Source organism: Mytilus edulis, chromosome 10 (genome assembly GCF_963676685.1).
Source record: "Mytilus edulis chromosome 10, xbMytEdul2.2, whole genome shotgun sequence".
Taxonomy (NCBI): domain Eukaryota; kingdom Metazoa; phylum Mollusca; class Bivalvia; order Mytilida; family Mytilidae; genus Mytilus; species Mytilus edulis.
In genome coordinates this window covers 40,020,685-40,039,348 of record NC_092353.1, presented here as the reverse complement: position 1 = coordinate 40,039,348, position 18,664 = coordinate 40,020,685, and the positions used below count along the sequence as shown (strand labels likewise).

Here is an 18,664-nt window from a genome sequence, read left to right as displayed (position 1 = left end):
CATTTTATTACTTCAAAAAAAAAATTTGGTGTAGAAATTTCAGGGGAGGCAGTTCATAGGTAGTTACGGCCCTGCCATTGGTGGACTTCGGTGGTTGTCTGCTTTTTAGTCGGGTTGTTGTCTCTTTGACACATTCCCTATTTCCATTCTTAATTTTATTTTTTACGCAACGTTCTAACGGTCCCAATCAAACTAAAGAGATTTCCCGATATTAGCAATAATAATGTCACATTGCTTTCAATATAAACAGATATATTTCCCTTTTACGAGTATTCAATTTTAAAGTTTTAATCACAGTTTGTTGTTTGTCAATTTTGGCTTTTTGCCCTAACATATTACTTAGTGCATATATGTGAATACAAAATAGGGCCACGTTTATATTAAAAATCAACGAATTACTTAAATATATCTCAAAATTAATATCATTTTTCTTATTACATTTAACCCTGTTGGGAATTTTGAGATATACAAAGTAAATAGGCAAAATATAACGATCATAAAACAACGGTCTAAAGAAAGAAAACACGAAGGACCCCCTTCCAGACTCTTGTGTACAACTTGATAACACGTATGTTTTACGTTGCACCTTTTTACAAAACATAAAAGGGAATATGTGTGTTAATCAATCTCATGCCAAATGTAATATCGGCACTGCGCAGGTGTGTTAAATGTAATGTAATATCGGCACCGCAGGTGTGTTAAATGTAATATCGGCACCGCAGGTGTGTTAAATGTAATGTAATATCGGCACCGCAGGTGTGTTAAATGTAAAAGATTTAATGTAAAATTGTATTTAGTCATGTTAATTTAAGAATTGAATGCTTCTTTTTGTAAATTCATTGGGGTGTAAAAGCGTTGACCGAAGTACATTTTGTATGAAGCGCGGAAGCGCTTCATTCTAAAAATGTACGCACGGTCAACGCTTTTAAAACCCTATGAAGTTACAAAAAGAAGCATTCAATACTTATAATTACATTTTTTAGCTTTGATCATGAAAACACGAATTTTATATTATTTTTTGTTTAATTCACCTGTGCACTTTATTGTGGGACCACGTGTTATCATGGATGATAAGTTTTATTGAGTGATGCAATTGCTGAGGGAATAACACGTAATGTGCAATTAGCCAATCAGAATAAAGTATTATAATGAAACATACATCTGATGTAATTATTAGTAAATCAAGTATGAACTGTTGTTATGCATTAGCACTACAAAGCCGTGAAGGTGAAGATCACTATCTCTTACATAAATTACATTATTATGATTATGTATCTCTAACATTATATTATGTTTTGCCCGCGGTTTTTCATTATTATTCTCGTTTTGTTAAAGTTATCAAGTACTTAAAAGCAATGAGATACAGTAGGAATTGTATGGTTATGGGATTCATGGATTAATCAATGATAATACATGTACTTTCAAAGTTCGTAAATTTCAAATACTTAATTATTGAATAGGCTCTACATTGCTACATGTATAGGGGACGGTTGAGATCTTACAAAACATGTTTAATCACCATATAATAAATAAGCCCCATCATATAATAAAAAAGCATCATCACATAATAGAAAAGCACCATCATATAATAAAGAAGCACCATCACATATATGATAAAAAAAGCACCATCGTATAATACGAAAGAACCATGATATTAGTGAAATATCCACAGCAAACAATAGCACATGCCACACAATACAGCTATGGCGTTCCAAACGCAATCGCTTCGACAACTTTCCTTGGAGTAGGAAGTGATTTGAAATGCTGCTTACGGCTCACCATGTAGCAAAGTGACAAGGGAAGCGTGATGTTTATTTATTTGCTGGAACTTGTTACAAGAATATTAAAACAGCATAAAACTTCATATTAGACACTGTTTGAATGCTCCTCTTACTATGCTTGTATACCCTTTATCTTTAGATGATATCGTTGTATTATGCATGCAATAAACAGGACATCAATAATGCATTTTTGTAACTTAGTATATGGAAATTTGGCTTTTATATATGATATGGGAATTACTTAAAATATGTTTTATTCACAACTTTTCCAATGCCATTATACAGTTCATGTGTTTGACTCTGCACAATTGTTGGAAATTAATGATCTTATTTCTCATTAGAAATGTCATGAAATTTTGTTTGAAATAATTTATCACAAATAAAAATAAAAATAAGGGAATAAAAAATTAAAAAATATTGAAAAACCAGATGGAAATGAAATTAATGTTAATGTTTATGTTTAGGAAGATGATGGTCTTAAATTTATTAGATATGAGTGCCCATCATTAAAGATCACAAAGTTTGTCCGTCTTACTCCTCATACAAATGAAACTTTAATAATTTAATATTAAACAGGGTTAGGTATGACACATTGATAATGTGTATTTAAACAAGATATTGATTTTCATCCAATACTTAACCAATAGCAGAATCTAAAACCTTAATTGGCGGATACATCAAATGTGTCTTATAGACCCTTTCAATTTATACTTCAACAAATTAAATTTTTGAAACAATGCATACATGCAGTGGTGGCATTATATCTTTGTCTAAGTTGGTTTGGTTAAATTGATATGTGAATAATTATATAGACGACGTGTTAACAGTAACCAAGTTACATAAGGAAATGAATAAAGTAAATCCCTGAAATAAAATATGAAATTTATGCTGCAGGGGAACATATATTTTTCATTTGGGTTACATATATTAAACCCTCAAAGTTATTACCCCTGAACATGGCAATTTCTAATATTTCAAAATATTCAAAATTTAAGTGTTTTAAAATCAATTAAAATAATAAATTCTATAGAAAGATCAATAATCAATATAAAATGAAAGCAAACTAATAAAGATGTCTTAAAACAAAAGTTTAAGTGCAAGAAATAAATTTTTCAAATACCACTTTGTACATTATTTCCATTGAAATAAAAATTCTCTATAATTAAAAACTTAATTTGTACCCTGACCTAATGAAGGTAACTGAAGGTCAGGGTACCAACCTTTCCAAGATACTGGTAGGCAGTAGTGTCCTCACCGATGGACTGTGTTCATTCATAGCCTTGACGGAGTAGAACCCATACTGCCCTAACCTATCACTATTCTAATAGTGCATTTTCTTTTGGGCCAGGAGTCAAGAAGAATTTATTTTGGAAAAGTAATATTCTCTCTCTGCTACGTTCTACTCTCCTACTTTTTCACTTTCTTTTTCTACTTTCTCTGTCTCTACTACTCTTTTCTCTCTCTCTCTCTTTCTTTTCTCACTCTCTTACTTTCTTTCTCTCTCACTCATACTTTCTTTCTCTCTCACTCCTACTTTCTGTCTCTATCTCTGAGTGTGAGAGACAGTGAGTGAGAGACAGTGAGAGTGCGAGAGAGAGAGAGTGAGAGTGAGAGAGGGTGAGTAGGAGAGAGAGCGTGAGACAGTGAGAGTGGGCGTATGAGTAAGAGTGAGATAGAGAGAGATAGAGAGAGAGAGAGTGTGTGTGAGAGATTGAAAGTGTGAGAGAGTGAAAGAGAGAGAGAGAGTGTGAGAGACAGAGTGTGAGTGAGAGGGAGCAGATGTGAGAGTGTGAGTGAGAGGGAGCAGAGAAAGTGTGAGCACAAGAAAGAGAGAGAAGCAGAAACACAGAAAGGAGTAATGTGCGACAGAGAGCAGTGTGAGAACGATAGAAAGCATTGAAAGAGAGTGTTATTTATCAGTAAAATAGCGACACTAAGAAAGGTATTCGTGAGTGAGACAGAAGAGAGTGGGAAGGGATAGAAAGATATTATCATAAAAGTGCAACAAGTGAGTGAGGGACCAGAACGCGAAAGACAGTTGTGAGAGAGTGAAAGAGGTGAATGAGCAAAAGTTGTATTTTTTTTATTCGAGTGGTGCGAGTCAAGTTCTGTGTACGTGTGACATGGGAGCACCGAGAAAGGAGGAATTTACTAAGAGAAGAGGACAATCTAATGATTAAACACATGTCTTCGAGTTTTGTATATTCCTTTTTATTGAGTGGTGCGAGATTGATAAAGGATACAAGTTGTAATATTAAGTGAGTGTTTAAATTGGGTCGAGATGTCATAAATTCAAGACAACTAAACACAACTCTTGATTTCTTTAATTAAGCTCAAAAGTAAACCGTATTAAGAACAAATTTCAAAATTTTACAAAATCTTGCTTACTTGATACAACTACTATAATTGTATTCAAGGTTGGTATGCATGATAGAAACTGCATGAACTATTTAAAAAAAGTAATGTCATGAAATGACATGGAAGAAAGTTTTTGTTTTAATAAAGGCACACCGAGACGCATGTTATAGTTTATATATGGAACATACTATATGTAGTAGTTAATAAATTAAAATTCTGTTCCTAAAACATATATCAAATTATAGAAAAAATATATAAAAAAAAAAAAAAAAATTTTTTAGCGAACTCTTCAAACTTGGATAGCCACGTTTCAAACAATAGTTAATTTTGTAAAATGAAACAAAGAACATACCTACTATTGCAAACTCAGTCCGCCAGCTGTATTTCTATGTTTGTATACTATCAGACGATATGAACTTTTTAAAACAATGTTTGTACTTCGTATTTAACCACTTCAACGGATAACATAGTTGTTATTTAAGTATGGATTATATCAGTGACCATATAACAATTTTTCTACGCCCCATGACTCTTTAAGTTTCTCAATTGTTATATCGGAAGTTGTTGTTGTGAGAGCCAATTCAGTTTGTATTATTATAATTAATTATCGTAATTCAAAGGACATGTACAATACTAAGAATAATATCTGTTTCAACTATCACGTGATATTTTGTTATGTTTTACCCTCCCGAGACACCCAATGTCAGTTCTGCCTTTTCATGTTCCTGTTTTCAAATATTTTGTGCCATGCAAATGAATTTTGTTCGATAACATTGAGAATGGGAATGTGGAATATGTCAAAGAGACAATAACCTGACCAAAGAGCATAAAAAAACAGGTGAATGCCACTAATGGATCTTCAACACAGCGAGACAATCCCGCATCCGGAATCGGGCTTCAGCTGGTCCCTTAATAAAAATATGTAATAGTTTATTGTCGATATTCATGTCTTTGTCTTTCTAATTTTTAAAAGCTTTACCCGGGCCGCTTCAACCAGTATTCACATGAGCTATTTTCGACAAATGATTCAATGCAATAACATTTCTAGCCGGAATGTTTGTCTTTTGAAATTCCTTATGATGCTTTCTTGGTTTTTTATTCTATGCCTTGTGATAAAACGATTAAAATGCCGTATGACGCCTAGATTAATGTCTTTATACTTAAACAATGCAGACATGAAAAACGATATTCATGTTTGATAATTTTGCACTTCTAATCACTTATACCTAACATGCATAAAATCAGTAGACTATCTTTGATCACGAGTGGTTAAATTCAGAGTAAAACGAAAAATATATTCAGAAACTTATAAATATATTATGTTCTACTTATAAGTTTTTATGAAAAAAAATTTGTAGTTTGCTTTAAACACTTCGTCAAACAACATTCATAAGCATGACTGTATAAGGGGTCATCCATAATTGTCAACCATTTTCCAAAGTGTACAAAACATACACTTGGGGGGAGGGGGTTCAAAAATCAACATTTTTACCGTACGCTTTTTTTTTTTATTTCCGGAATTTATATCGTTTCCGTAGGGAAAGTCGATTTATAAAATCGAAAATTGGCTTGAGTGTGTTTCTCTTCTTATTTCTTCTTTATTATTTTCACTTGATGATATTGATTTCGATATCATAATTCTACTCAATCGGGATTGAACGATTAAAAGATCAAATCATATGAAAACTAAATCTTTCAAAAATGTGAACTAGTAAAATTATTTAAACAAAAAGTTTGCAAGCATTTCTCAGTACCCCCAATTTTCAATTTCACTTGCTTTATTATAGATCGTTATCGTTTTACTCCGTTTAATAAACAAAATTAATGGAAACACTAAATTCTTTGAATGTTTTGATTTTGACAAGACGCCATTTTGTGAAAAGATTTTAAACTGGTCTTTCGATTAATTTCCTTGTAATGCATTCCAAAATAGTAAACCAGTAAACCGGAAGTAAACTTATTTTTCTTCGTATAAGCCTCCTTTAATTAGGAGCACCCCCATATGAAGTTTAACCTTAACTTAAAATATATCCAATATATGTACACGTTACAGTATATATACATAAACGATAATAGTGCCATGAATGGCATATTTACTGGGACCTTTTAAATAGAAATACAGGCGGGAAATTTAAAAACTCACATTACACTTTTATTGATTGCTGTCTTGAGCTGTGATTCCATCAACAACTGTCAGTCCATACTTTACCAATGCAATATAACCATGCATTTCCCTTTCTTTGATTCTTAGCATAATTTATGTGCCCTTTTGTTAATCTTTTGCATGCTCTAGGTGCCCTTTTTATTGGAGTTACCATTCCCACTGTGTGATAGGGGAAACACTAATCTTTGTACTCTTTATTCTGACAAAACACAAGCATCACAGATAGATGTCATCAAATAAAACAGTCAGATATGTTTTAGTTCTTTTTCAATGCAAATTTCTATATTAAACTAAAAGATAATAGACAGGATCTTCTTTTTATTAAGAATGACTGATCCTTCTCTTGAAATCTGAAAATGGTTGATGTACACTTTTGAGGGAGGGTGGGGGATCTGAAAAAGTGTACGTTTTGTACACTTTGGAAAATGGTTGACAATTATGGATGACCCCTAAGACAAAATAAAAATCAAACACATAAAAAAATGACATTTGTACGCACCCATTTTCCCCATCTGCTCAATGCAAAGGAAAGGAAAAAGCTAAATATGAAGGGCATCTAAAAGCAATATACGAGTTGTCCTTCCTAGAAAAATAAGGACTACACATCTGCCTTTACATACTTTATGTGTCCTTTACTGAGTATTTTTGTTCTCACAGATCGAAATAATTATTGATAATGGCTTAGTAAGTCAAATGTGAAGGACAAATGGCCAAACTGAGTCTACAGACTAACGATAAAAGAGAAAGAACATGTTTCAATGACATGCAAATCATCTTCTGTTACGCATTCGGCAGATTTCTTCCGCGTGCTTTCTGCAATCTTAATTCGTTTTTAGTTGCAAATGACAGAAACATTACAGATTCAGTTATAAAATTAGAAAGAAGAACTATTATAAACTGAATCTATAACAGTCAACGTGTTTCTCAATAGTTGTAATGCATGTGCACCATAACACTCTTACAATTAGATCAAATGAACAAATGTAAAAAGAAGAACCATTTTCAATTTTGAAAACAATTGCTGTTCGGTGTAAGCCATAGCTCTGTGTTGAAGACCGTACCTTGACCTTTAACGGTTTACTTTTATAAATTGTGATAGAGAGTTGTCTCATTGGCACTCATACGACATCTACTCATATCTATAGTCAACATTTGTTGATGTAATGTTAATTTCTCAATAACAAGTAATATGCAGATTTACTTTGATGAAGTTCCAACTTTATACCTTACCAAAAACGCATTAATTTCAATCTAATTTTGTAAAGAATAATATATCATAAATGTTTACCAAAAGAGTTGTAACTAGCATTTACATTCTGTTGATTTTTATCCTCTTTGTAATTAACAAAATGACGCAATTAAAAAAATCAAGCATTTTGTACATCTACACATGAACAAAAGTACATTAAGATGGTAATTATACAATCGTCGTTAAACATGTAAAGGATATACGTTTTGATCCTTTTAGTGTTAAGTGCTCTTAACGAAACAGGTTTTGTCTATCGAGCTGAGTAAGTTATTCTGTGAATTTAAAGTTGTTTGTCATTGAATCAAAAGGAAACGAAACGGATAATTTTTTCTCAGCTTTAAATGAGGTTTCATACGTAGAAATGTAGAAATTGTCGAAAAATTTAATGATTAAGGGCTATAGTTTATTTGAGAATCAATTTTTATTCAAAGTTATATTATATCTGTTAGACGTTTGTGTTACTGTTTAGATTTTTTTCTACAAAATTTTCATGATATCTATATCTTAAGCATTTGTCACTCATTCAATCAATCATATATTTACAGCATTCATTTATGAAAGGAAATGTATACAGATTTAGTTATCATTTCATTGGTCGTGGTGTGTAGTTGTCAGCAAAAAAGGCTGTATAGGTCTCTTGTGGTGAGTTGTCTCATAAGCAAGCATACGACATTTTATTTTTAAATATATCGCGATGAGGGTTAATGACTAAATGTAAGCATCAGCTGTCATAATATGTATAGGCGATCGATAATATAAAAGTAGAATTCTGAAGTCAAGTAAAAGATCCATACATTTCAATAAACTTTGACAAGGCTATGTATACTTACACGTAAAATGGTACTGAGATAGTCCAAAACATACGTCAACTTAAAGAACGTACTATTACAAATTACATATAATTCATGTCACTCTCTGATGTAACGATCGATATTGGATTAAATTGTGACAAGACGATATCAACATCGCAATAGAATTCAGTGTTTTTGATATTTCCATGATCTTTTGGTGAATTGATCACTCGCTCTATTTTACTTTTTGACAGCTAGTAAAGAAAAATCAATTCTAGAACTTTATTAGCATTAAAATGTAACGGTATGTGCATCATTGCATGGGAAATGGCATGATTGTTTGATGTCACGCAACTGCCAATTAATTCTGATCGTTTGGTGAAACTTGTTCTAATTAGAGTAAAAGACTCTAATCATATTGCAACGCAATACTTATGTTTTCTCTACTCGTTATGTATTCAGCTTATGCCGTGTTTTAATTCTCGATTTTAAACATAGGGATGATATAACTGACGTTGTCTATAAACCAAGAAAAAGTGGTGTCGACAGTTGTAGGTTTGGTGCACCGGTTAGGCAAGAGATAGAGAGGAAGATACCGACGGGTTATTCAAACTTATAAATCGAGCCCTCATTTAAATTCAAGGTCAATGCGGTAGCAATACGGAAATATAAACTTCATGAGTTTTGATCTGCATTTTCTAGGGTACTGTCGGAGTTTCTTTCATATAGAACTCATAAACGCTTTTAAAATTTGTAAAGATGTATCAAAAGCGTATAGTCCTTAAACATATTTTGTTCTTGTAGTTTTATATACCAAAGCTGTTTAAAATTTCTTAAAGTGTTCCTTTGATTCAATGTATCATTCAAATTCAACAAGGTTTGATCATAAGCTATTCTAGATCGTCTGAGTGAAAACAAGACGGGGAAAATTGCCATATCTCACATTCTATACTTTTAAAGATCTTAAACATCTGTATATTGAAAAACGTGTTCAATAGCTTATGCAAGCACTAACGCTGCATGTAAGAAGATGGATCGTCTAAATATCTAATTAAAGCATCTTCTTACATAAAGCGAATTACTTTGGAACAAAAAGAAATGAAACTGCAAAATGAATTACTTTGAATAATGTGTTTGTACGAGAGTTTGAGAGAAATGATGGAAGAAAAACGTGAAAAAAGTGGATTACAATAAAAAGTCTCAGGAACAGGAACGCGATCGAGTATAATGTACAAATAAGTTTACACGAGTGGTTCTAATTCAAAGGAAAGATGATTTTCTTGAAAAACTACGAAACTGTGTCATAATAACGTTATTTTTAAAATCGTCATACCGTACGGTGACCTATAGTTGTTAATGTCTGTGTCATTTTGGTCTCTTGAGGACAGTTGTCTCATTGGCAATCATACCACATCCTCTTTTTTATATATAAAGCGGGAGGTTTGGCTTGCCATAAAATCAGGTTTAATCCACCATTTTTTTTTAAATATGTCCTGTCCTAATCAAGAATATTGCACTTGTTATCACAAAGTACGTTTCTATGTATGTTGGCGTTTGTTTTTGTAGCAGTTCAATGTTTCTTAGATTTTAAATCTTTCTTAGATTTTAAATCTAAGAAACATAGAACTGCTACAAAAACAAACGCCAACATACATATTGAACATCGATATCCTACTATTTATACATACCTATTTATTTATATTTTTGTACTTTGAATGTATATATTTTGAAGATTCTCCAAAGAATGTATTCCTATTAATACTTCTGATATATCAAAGATATATTTTGAATATCTAGCAAAGAGTTATCCCTTTTTAAATATTTTTGTATGCTCATTAAATAGTTTATCAAAATTGACGAACGATCATTCGTTACTCAATCTATAATGTATTTAAAGACATTAAAACTTCATGTTTTAAATGTTGTTTCATTCTTTCTTTTAGGTAAACATGATATGAATTCATACAAATAAAAACAGTATATTCTGACTTAATCAAAATGTTGGCGGTAGATGCATAGGCTGATACAAAATGTATTTTTATCCTTATAAATACAATGAAATTCGAAACTGTTTCAAATATTTAAAGCAGTTAAAGGAAATCTACTGGTTACCAGCTGTGAAGTGAAGCACTTCATAATGGTTTTGTACTTACATGAAAATATATAGGTTAATTGTATGTCACTTTAACTTTGATAGTTCTGATTCATGGGGATATTGTCTCTCCAATTCTCACGCTCAATATTCTTTTGACATCATAAGGATGTGATCTTACTGTAAACTTAAATAGAAATGTGATATGAGTGCCAATGATACAACTCTCCATCCAAGTCACAATGTAAAAAAAGTAAACCATTATAGGTAAAGGTATGGCCTTCAACACGGAGTCTTGGCTCACATTGAACATCTAGCTATAAAAAGGGCTCAAAATGACAAGTGTGAACCAATTCAAATAGGAAAATCATATGCAATAATGTATGTAAACAAAAAAGTAACGTTCCTATTACGGTATTTATTCTCTTATTCAATGCCTTTTTCAGTGTATTTTCTTGGTGATATGTTGCGTTGAGTGTTACTAAAAAGTGCACCTCGCTATTTTACCTTGATAATGTGTTACTTTGGGCGTTACTGATTAAGGTAAATCTTGAAACGTGCTCCTTGTTGGTATTAATCCTTGGTAATGTGTTGCTGTGAGTGTTACTAAAAAGTGCACCTTGCTATTTATCGTCGGTAATGTGTTGCTTTGAGTATAACTGGTAACAGTGCACCTTGGTACTTACTCTTGTAATTGTGTTGCTTAGAGCGTTACTGACAAAGGAAAATCTGGAAAAAGCCTCTTTTTTGGTATTTATTCTTGGTAATGTTTTACTTGTAGATAACTGGGAAAAGTCTACTGTGGACTTATCCTTGATAATGTGTTACTTTGAGCGTTACTGATAAAGTTAAATCAGGAAAAGTGGCCTTGCTGGTTTTTATACCTGATAATGTGTTGCTTAGGGCAGAACTATCATTAAAAGTGAACCTTGGTACTTATCCTTGGTTATGTGTTGATTTGGGCATTAATGATTAAGGTTAATCCGAAAAAAAGTGCTTCGTACGCATTAAATTCGTTATATTTCACTTTGATGCCTTGCAATTCTAGAGTACAAATATATGTCCGCATCACTTATTTCCTTGATTTATTGGGGATTTACTGTATGATATATCAATTTATATAACCTAGTTCGTATGATTTTATTCTTCTGCACTACATAATCTACAACAAATTGTTATCGTATTTTCTTTACATGGATCCGTTTCTCTGATGTCAGATCAATATAATAAAAGAGAAAACAATTCCGCCTGATAATTATTAACAATTCCGCCTTATAATTGAAAAAGATTCTCCTTAAAATAAACAATTTTCTGTTCAGACAGAAGGATTAATAGCTACATTTTGTACAAAGACTGCAGCTTTTTTTCATCGAATCAATACTGTTCTTATCAAAGTTTTTTTTTAATTATTAGACATTAAGGAAATTGATAACAATAAAGTTAGATAATATCTCGATCTTATATTGTAATATTCATTTATAACGGAGAACATAACAATTCAATTCAATATTGTTTTTTGTTTCAATTAATAAATATTCATCTTACGCTATGTATATATCAAACATTCATCTTACGCTATGTATATATCAAACAGTAAATTTAAGAAAGATGTATTCCATGCTTATAAAATACTTATATTGGAAGTTAACGCTTTTAATGAAAATATCAGGAGAATCAGAAAAAGGAGACAGAAAATATCCCATGGAAAAGACAAACAACACACAGTACAGAAACCAATTTACAGAAGACTTAAGATTTCGAAACACTAAACCATCCAATTCATGATTTAACGCAGGTCCTCTGGAAGGGTAAGCACTTTCCGTTCCATAGTTGGCATAAGTAGTAATGATAATAAAAAGATGTAATAAAAAAGGAAATGGGACTGAAGAAAAGGATTGAAACGCAGACAAATGGAACATCAAACGGGGGTCATTTGTGACATTATTCCATTATGGTCATCAAAATAAGGATATCAATGTTACATTAAGGAACCCGCGGTTTAATAACAACTTTCTTTCACTGAAACCCTGATTGAAAACGTAAGAATAGACACAATGTAAGATAATATTCAAGATATAAAGGTGGAAATATAACACCATAACATATTAGTATAATAGTATGTCTTGAAATTGAATTATGCAAGACAGTTACTAAGATGAATTATAATTGAATCTTGTATTGGAATTACTTCCGGTTGCCAAATTAGTCTGTCTTGTTGACGATATCTCCTGACAATGCTTTTGTAATCATCATCGATCACTCTAATAAAATAAAATTGAGAATGGAAATGGGGAATGTGTCTAACCAATGTAGAAAAGTAAACGCATAACAATACGCACATTAAAATTCAGTTCAAGAGAAGTCCGAGTCTGATGTCAGAAGATGTAACCAAAGAAAATAAACAAAATGACAATAATACATAAATAACAACAGACTACTAGCAGTTAACTGACATGCCAGCTCCAGACTTCAATTAAACTGACTGAAAGATTATGATTTCATCATATGAACATCAGACACAATCCTTCCCGTTAGGGGTTTAGTATCATACCATCATAACATATATGAGAAGAACATAACCCGTGTCATGCCAACAACTGTTTTTAGAATAAATGTGTTTAGTTCCGACGCAAAGACCTTATCAGTGACTCAATATTAACGCCAAAATATGCAATCTTTAATGACTTGACAACAGTATCGTAATTATATCCCTTCTTAATAAGTCTATTCAAAGGTTTTGTAAGTTTCTGAGGTGAATACTGACACCTTTGTGCTTTATACAAAATATTTCCATAAAAAATTGGATGTGAAATACCTGAACGTATAAGAAGTCTGCATGTTGAGCTATATTTACGAATGATGTCTTTATACCGATGATAAAATTTAGTAAATGTTTTGACTAGTTTGTGATATCGAAAACCCTGGTGTAATAATTTTTCAGTAATACATAAATTTCTCTCGTTAAAATCTAAAACATTGTTACATACACGACCGAATCGTACAAGTTGAGATATATAAACACCGTAAGATGGTGACAAGGGAACGTCACCATCTAAAAACGGATAATTAACGATAGGAAATGAAAAATCATCCCTTTTATCATAAATTTTAGTATTCAGCTTTCCGTTAGTGATATAGATATCAAGATCGAGGAAAGGGCAGTGGTCATTGTTAGTATTAGCTTTATTTAAAGTAAGTTCAGCAGGATAAATTTCATTAATATACATACTGAAGTCACTTATATGTCTTAGAATGCGTCTGCAAGTTTCTCGATTCTTATGATTAGGTGACTTGAAATGACACTATAGAATACAGTCAGATTTTTTTTCGTTGTTGATATCTTGATGTCGCCCAATTTAAAATTTGACAATTAAATGTGTGCCTACATTTGTTCAAGACATTATTTCAAACTTATCTAGAAGATTTCAAGTTTTCCTTTGATTAAAAGCGGTTTTTTTAAAAGCCGATTTGGATGGATAACATTTTCTGAGGAATTTATTGACTTTTATATTATCAACAAAATAAAATAATCAATTTTAACGAGAAAAAGACAACACAGATTACAAATTACTGGAATTATTGCAGCATTTTAACGTGAAAGTATAACACTTGACTCTCGTAAGTTTGCATGGAAAAAGGCTCAAATCACTTCATGTACAAATTTATGTTTAACGGTATAAAGTGTTTTTTATTACTATCATATAAGGAAAGAAATACATACAAGACTAAAATCAAAATAGAATCAGATCTTAATTTGCATTAAAATTCTAAATGAATATACACTTTAGAAGAAGGTAACGTCAATATACAGCCAAGTATAGTGTAACCTGCCTAATCCGACACCTGAGTATTCCAACAATCTGCTTAAACCGACACATATTCGTGGTCCAAAAATATTCCTATCCTTGCAATAAAAACCTGAATACTCTGACCCCTGCTTAATCTTACATTTTTTTCTTGTCCCCCAGTGTGTCGGATCACATAGGTTACACTGTAGTTATTAACCATAGTAAGCGAATGTTACTTATATTAGATTTGTCACTATAAAAATGTTCTACTTCATTTGTTGTATTACATTCCACATTTAATTTATGTATATATTTAATGCATCTTTCAAAGGTAAGTGTTACCTTGGGCAGGTATAAATAACTTCTGTAATGCAACATAAAATGTGATGTCATGCACAAAATATTTAATGCAATAATAAACTTAAAATAGGCGATAAAATCTAAATATTCGAAAATTTGTTTTGACATAATTTCATTGCATAATTTATAGACGAATAAATATTCCAAATGGTGTAAGTGCAATTTGAAAAAGAAAAGATAAATGTTCCCACTCAAATCTATTGTGAATTGAAGCTCGAACAACTCTTTATATGGTTGGATGCTATTTGATTAACAACTACTGTAACAGATAAGCGGCATTACAATTTGTACTGCTTTGTATTTCTGAGGTGGAGAATAGTAAATATACGCTGGACCCTAAATGCACAAAAAAGTTGCAACGTTTGGAGTCCAGTTGACCGTTGATGCGTTTTGCCTTTGTGAAATTAACTACAAATGTATATGAACCTGACACATATTCATATAACTATTTGGCATAATAATAATAAAAAATAGGTATTTCGATAAGCAATGGGTTTGTATATAAAAACAAATGTTAAAAAAACTATACTTTTGCCTCTGTTAAGGCACTATAAAATGTTTCCATGTCTCTGTATATAAAAAAAATAAAGATGAGATATGATTGTCAAGACAACAATCCACCAGAGAAACAATGAAGTAGATATATTAAGCAACTATAAGTCACCGCACGGACTTTAACAATGAGCAGATTCATACTATATAGAAGGCATTTAAAGGACCCCAGACATAACTCAATCCAAAGCAATTGAAACGAAAAACCAACGGATATATCAAGTTGTCCTTCTCTGTTAATAAAAGTCTCATTCGATCATTGCGATTCCAGGCATTGTTGTTCATATATATAAGAAGATGTGGTATGAGTTCCTGACTTAGGACAGGTGCAAACAATTGCAGATGGTTTACACGTTTTAATAGGTCCAACCTTCACCCTTATTATTATTACTAGAACACACCCGTGATATCGCGGGTCCATGACTGAATTAAAGTATATAACTATGCGCAAGCCTTATTTTAGTATTAGTATTGTCATCTGATAAAGTCATGCCGATTATAAGATACACAGTTTTCATTTCTTTCAAATCTTTCTGTTTGAACCCGTCGAACTGGAACTTATCAATTATTGGTAATATTAATTATTTGGAAAATAAAAGGTCCTGGAATGGAGTATTTTTTAATCAACAGCATTGTCCTATATTAGTTATAAATAAAGTTGAATTCTTTAATTCGCTGTTTTACGTCATGCCCGCTAACAAATTGAAAACTGTACCTATACGCCTTATTTTTAGTCACAGATTTTTAGTATTCGTATTGCTATCTTAGAAAGTCTTACTGATTAAAATACTACAATAGGTAACAATTTGACAATTTAGTAGTGTCAACCCTGTGATTATGACCCGTGTATATAGCATATTAATTCTGAATACACCGTTTGGTGGTGTACCTGTCAGATGCGGGACGTACAGATAAGGTAATAGGTAACAGGTGAATATACTATTGGTATCGGTATCGGACTCGACCCGGAACTTCTTAATTATTGGCAATATTAATTACGTGGAAAACAAAAGGGTCTGGAGTGGTGTAATTTTTAATCTACACCTTTGTACTATATTAGTCATATATAAAGTTGAATTCTTTGATTCGTCGTTTTTACGTGATGACGGCTGAAAACAAATTGGACCTCGTAATTTTAGTATTATAGATGCTTGGTTGATAGTAGATAATATATTGTATTTGGTGACGGGAGTAACTGAAGGTTTTATTCAATCTAAAATAATTGAAACCGATATTGAATAGTCTTAAAAACCAAAACAGATTTAAGTAGTACTGTAATGCATTTGAATAAGAATTGATTAAAGAATCTCAACTTTCATTATATATATTGGTATAAAACTTAAGGTAATGTGTGTGGATGGTATACCTTTTTACCTTTTGTTGTTCAACTGATGTTTATTACTTGTCATAAAATCAACAAAAACATCAAAATAACAACATTAACATTTTAAGAATTAATTAAAATAAAATGATCACCGGAAAACACCTTTTAACTACGTGTATATTACTTTCGACTTTCGAATATTTTACATTCAAAATGTAAAATTTATGAGGCATCACTTTCCTTCATGATACATAAATTTAAACAAATAATCATTAAACCGTTTTACTTTTCTAATGCATTTACATATAGCGTAATGCATTCCAGATTTATGATAAAATTATAATTCATTTCATAAATAAATAAATGTTAGTTATTATTTACCTTGAGGAAATATGAATAATTTCTTGTATGCTTCAGAGTTAACAAATAAACGACGAACATGATATGATAAAGAAATATACATGAATTCTTGCTTGAAATATAAACGAACTAATAAACTTAAAATTTGAGGCATGATTTAACTTTGAAATATAATAATGTACCAGCTATAATTGTGAAATTACATAATTATTCGGATGATAAATTATTGGCTCACTTATTATCAAATTGCATATTTGACCTATTTACTTGAAAACGTCTTCCTTATTTTCATCAATTTGAATTATTAATTCATTTTTTAAAATAACGCAAACTTACTGCAGTATAAATCTATTGCTTTCTCTTTTTCTCTTGTGGCTTGAAATAATCCCATAACAGAGACAACTTAATTGAAAGTATTATATAGTGACAACGATTTGCTAATCATCAAGTTTTCGAAGATAGAAAGGGAAAGTAAGGTGAAATCAATAAAGTACCAACATTGCAATTGCGAACAATTAGAACACATCACCTCAAATACACTTGCAATAAGTTAAACATAAACCTTTTGATCTTAGCGATAGAGAATTACATGTATTTATGTTTTTTTTGCGAAACTAAAACACTTATCCTCATATAACTTGGGTTTTATGAATGAAGACGTTATACCGATAACACATTCATTGTCTTTTACATGCAAGCATATTCGAATTCACTTGTAATCACACTTTGCAAATGTTTTATGTCCATAACAATATGTGATATTAAACAAAAATATCAATATGGCAAGGTCATTGTCCTTTACATAGGACGAACTGTTTATGATTATGTAAACCACCGCGATGGATGTTCTCTATCAGTTAATTAAGTCTGCATCTGTTGACTGGTGCAAACAGTTCAATAAACTAAGAACTGATTACTCTCGTCAGTCAATATTGGGATTTTACAACACATCAAGTGATATTTTGTAAATAATTAACAATCAAGTGATATTTTGTAAATAATTAACAATCAAGTGATATAGTGAGCTCGACCATTGCTTCTTGCAAAATCATTTGTACATGTACATAGGGATGTCTGGTTGGGTGCTGTGCAGTGTTCATACAAACTAATGTTGGAAATGGCCTCGTTTATTTTAATACTTTTGATTCATCTTAATTCGTGTGAAACCAATTTTCGTGGATGTCGTGATACCTGTCAACCACGAATTAAAATTATCAACGAATTACAAATTATCTATAGGCTAATATGCTTGCTGTTCGGTGTGAGCAAAGGCTCCGTGTTGAAGACCATACTTTGAACTATAATAGTTTACTTTTACAAATTGTGACTTGGAGAGAGAGAGAGTTGTGTCATTGGCACATTGACATCCAAGGATAGTCAACTCTACAAAAGCACTCTGTTGTATACTTAGTTCTTACATTTTTTTTATGATTTTGCAATCTGTTCTGAGCAAAACGAAGGTAATTGAACCAACAACTGTTCTGTTGGCTGATAAATTATACATCTCCATCGTAAAGTACAAATAAGCTTCTTATTCAACTTCATTATATTCTTTCATATTGTAAAGAAAACTATCTAATTGTATTACTAAGCAAACGTTTCATCCCATGACTAAATCTTCTATAAAAAGAATCGATAAATTAAAATTCAATCTATCAGACTGAAAAGGGTGCAAATGGCGTTAGAAATAGATTTGAACTTGTTATTTGAGTAACAGAAAGAATATTCTTCAGACAGTGTGATTAATGACATCTTCGTAACAAGATTTGTTTACTGTAACAGTTTCTGTAAAATCAATATTGCTACTAGTTGGCATCCTTCATTCACGACAACTTAAATAAGACC

At 31.5% G+C, this 18,664-nt stretch overlaps 1 protein-coding gene across 13 annotated transcripts in view; it reads right to left on the bottom strand.

Moving 5' to 3' along the window:
- Window positions 1-18,664, bottom strand: part of LOC139491176 (uncharacterized) — a 48,770-nt gene that overhangs the window by 15,110 nt on the left and 14,996 nt on the right. For 2 of the 13 annotated variants that reach the window (XM_071278616.1, XM_071278621.1), the window contains exon 2: window positions 10,497-10,622. The exons of 5 other annotated variants lie outside the window; for them this stretch is intronic. The gene's annotated coding sequence lies outside the window, so the exon portion shown is untranslated. Of the gene's footprint in view, window positions 1-4,491; window positions 4,733-7,528; window positions 7,623-10,496; window positions 10,623-16,840; window positions 16,977-18,664 lie in introns of those variants that run through there. 6 more of the 13 variants (XM_071278619.1, XM_071278629.1, XM_071278622.1 and 3 more) reach the window with 5 other exon arrangements.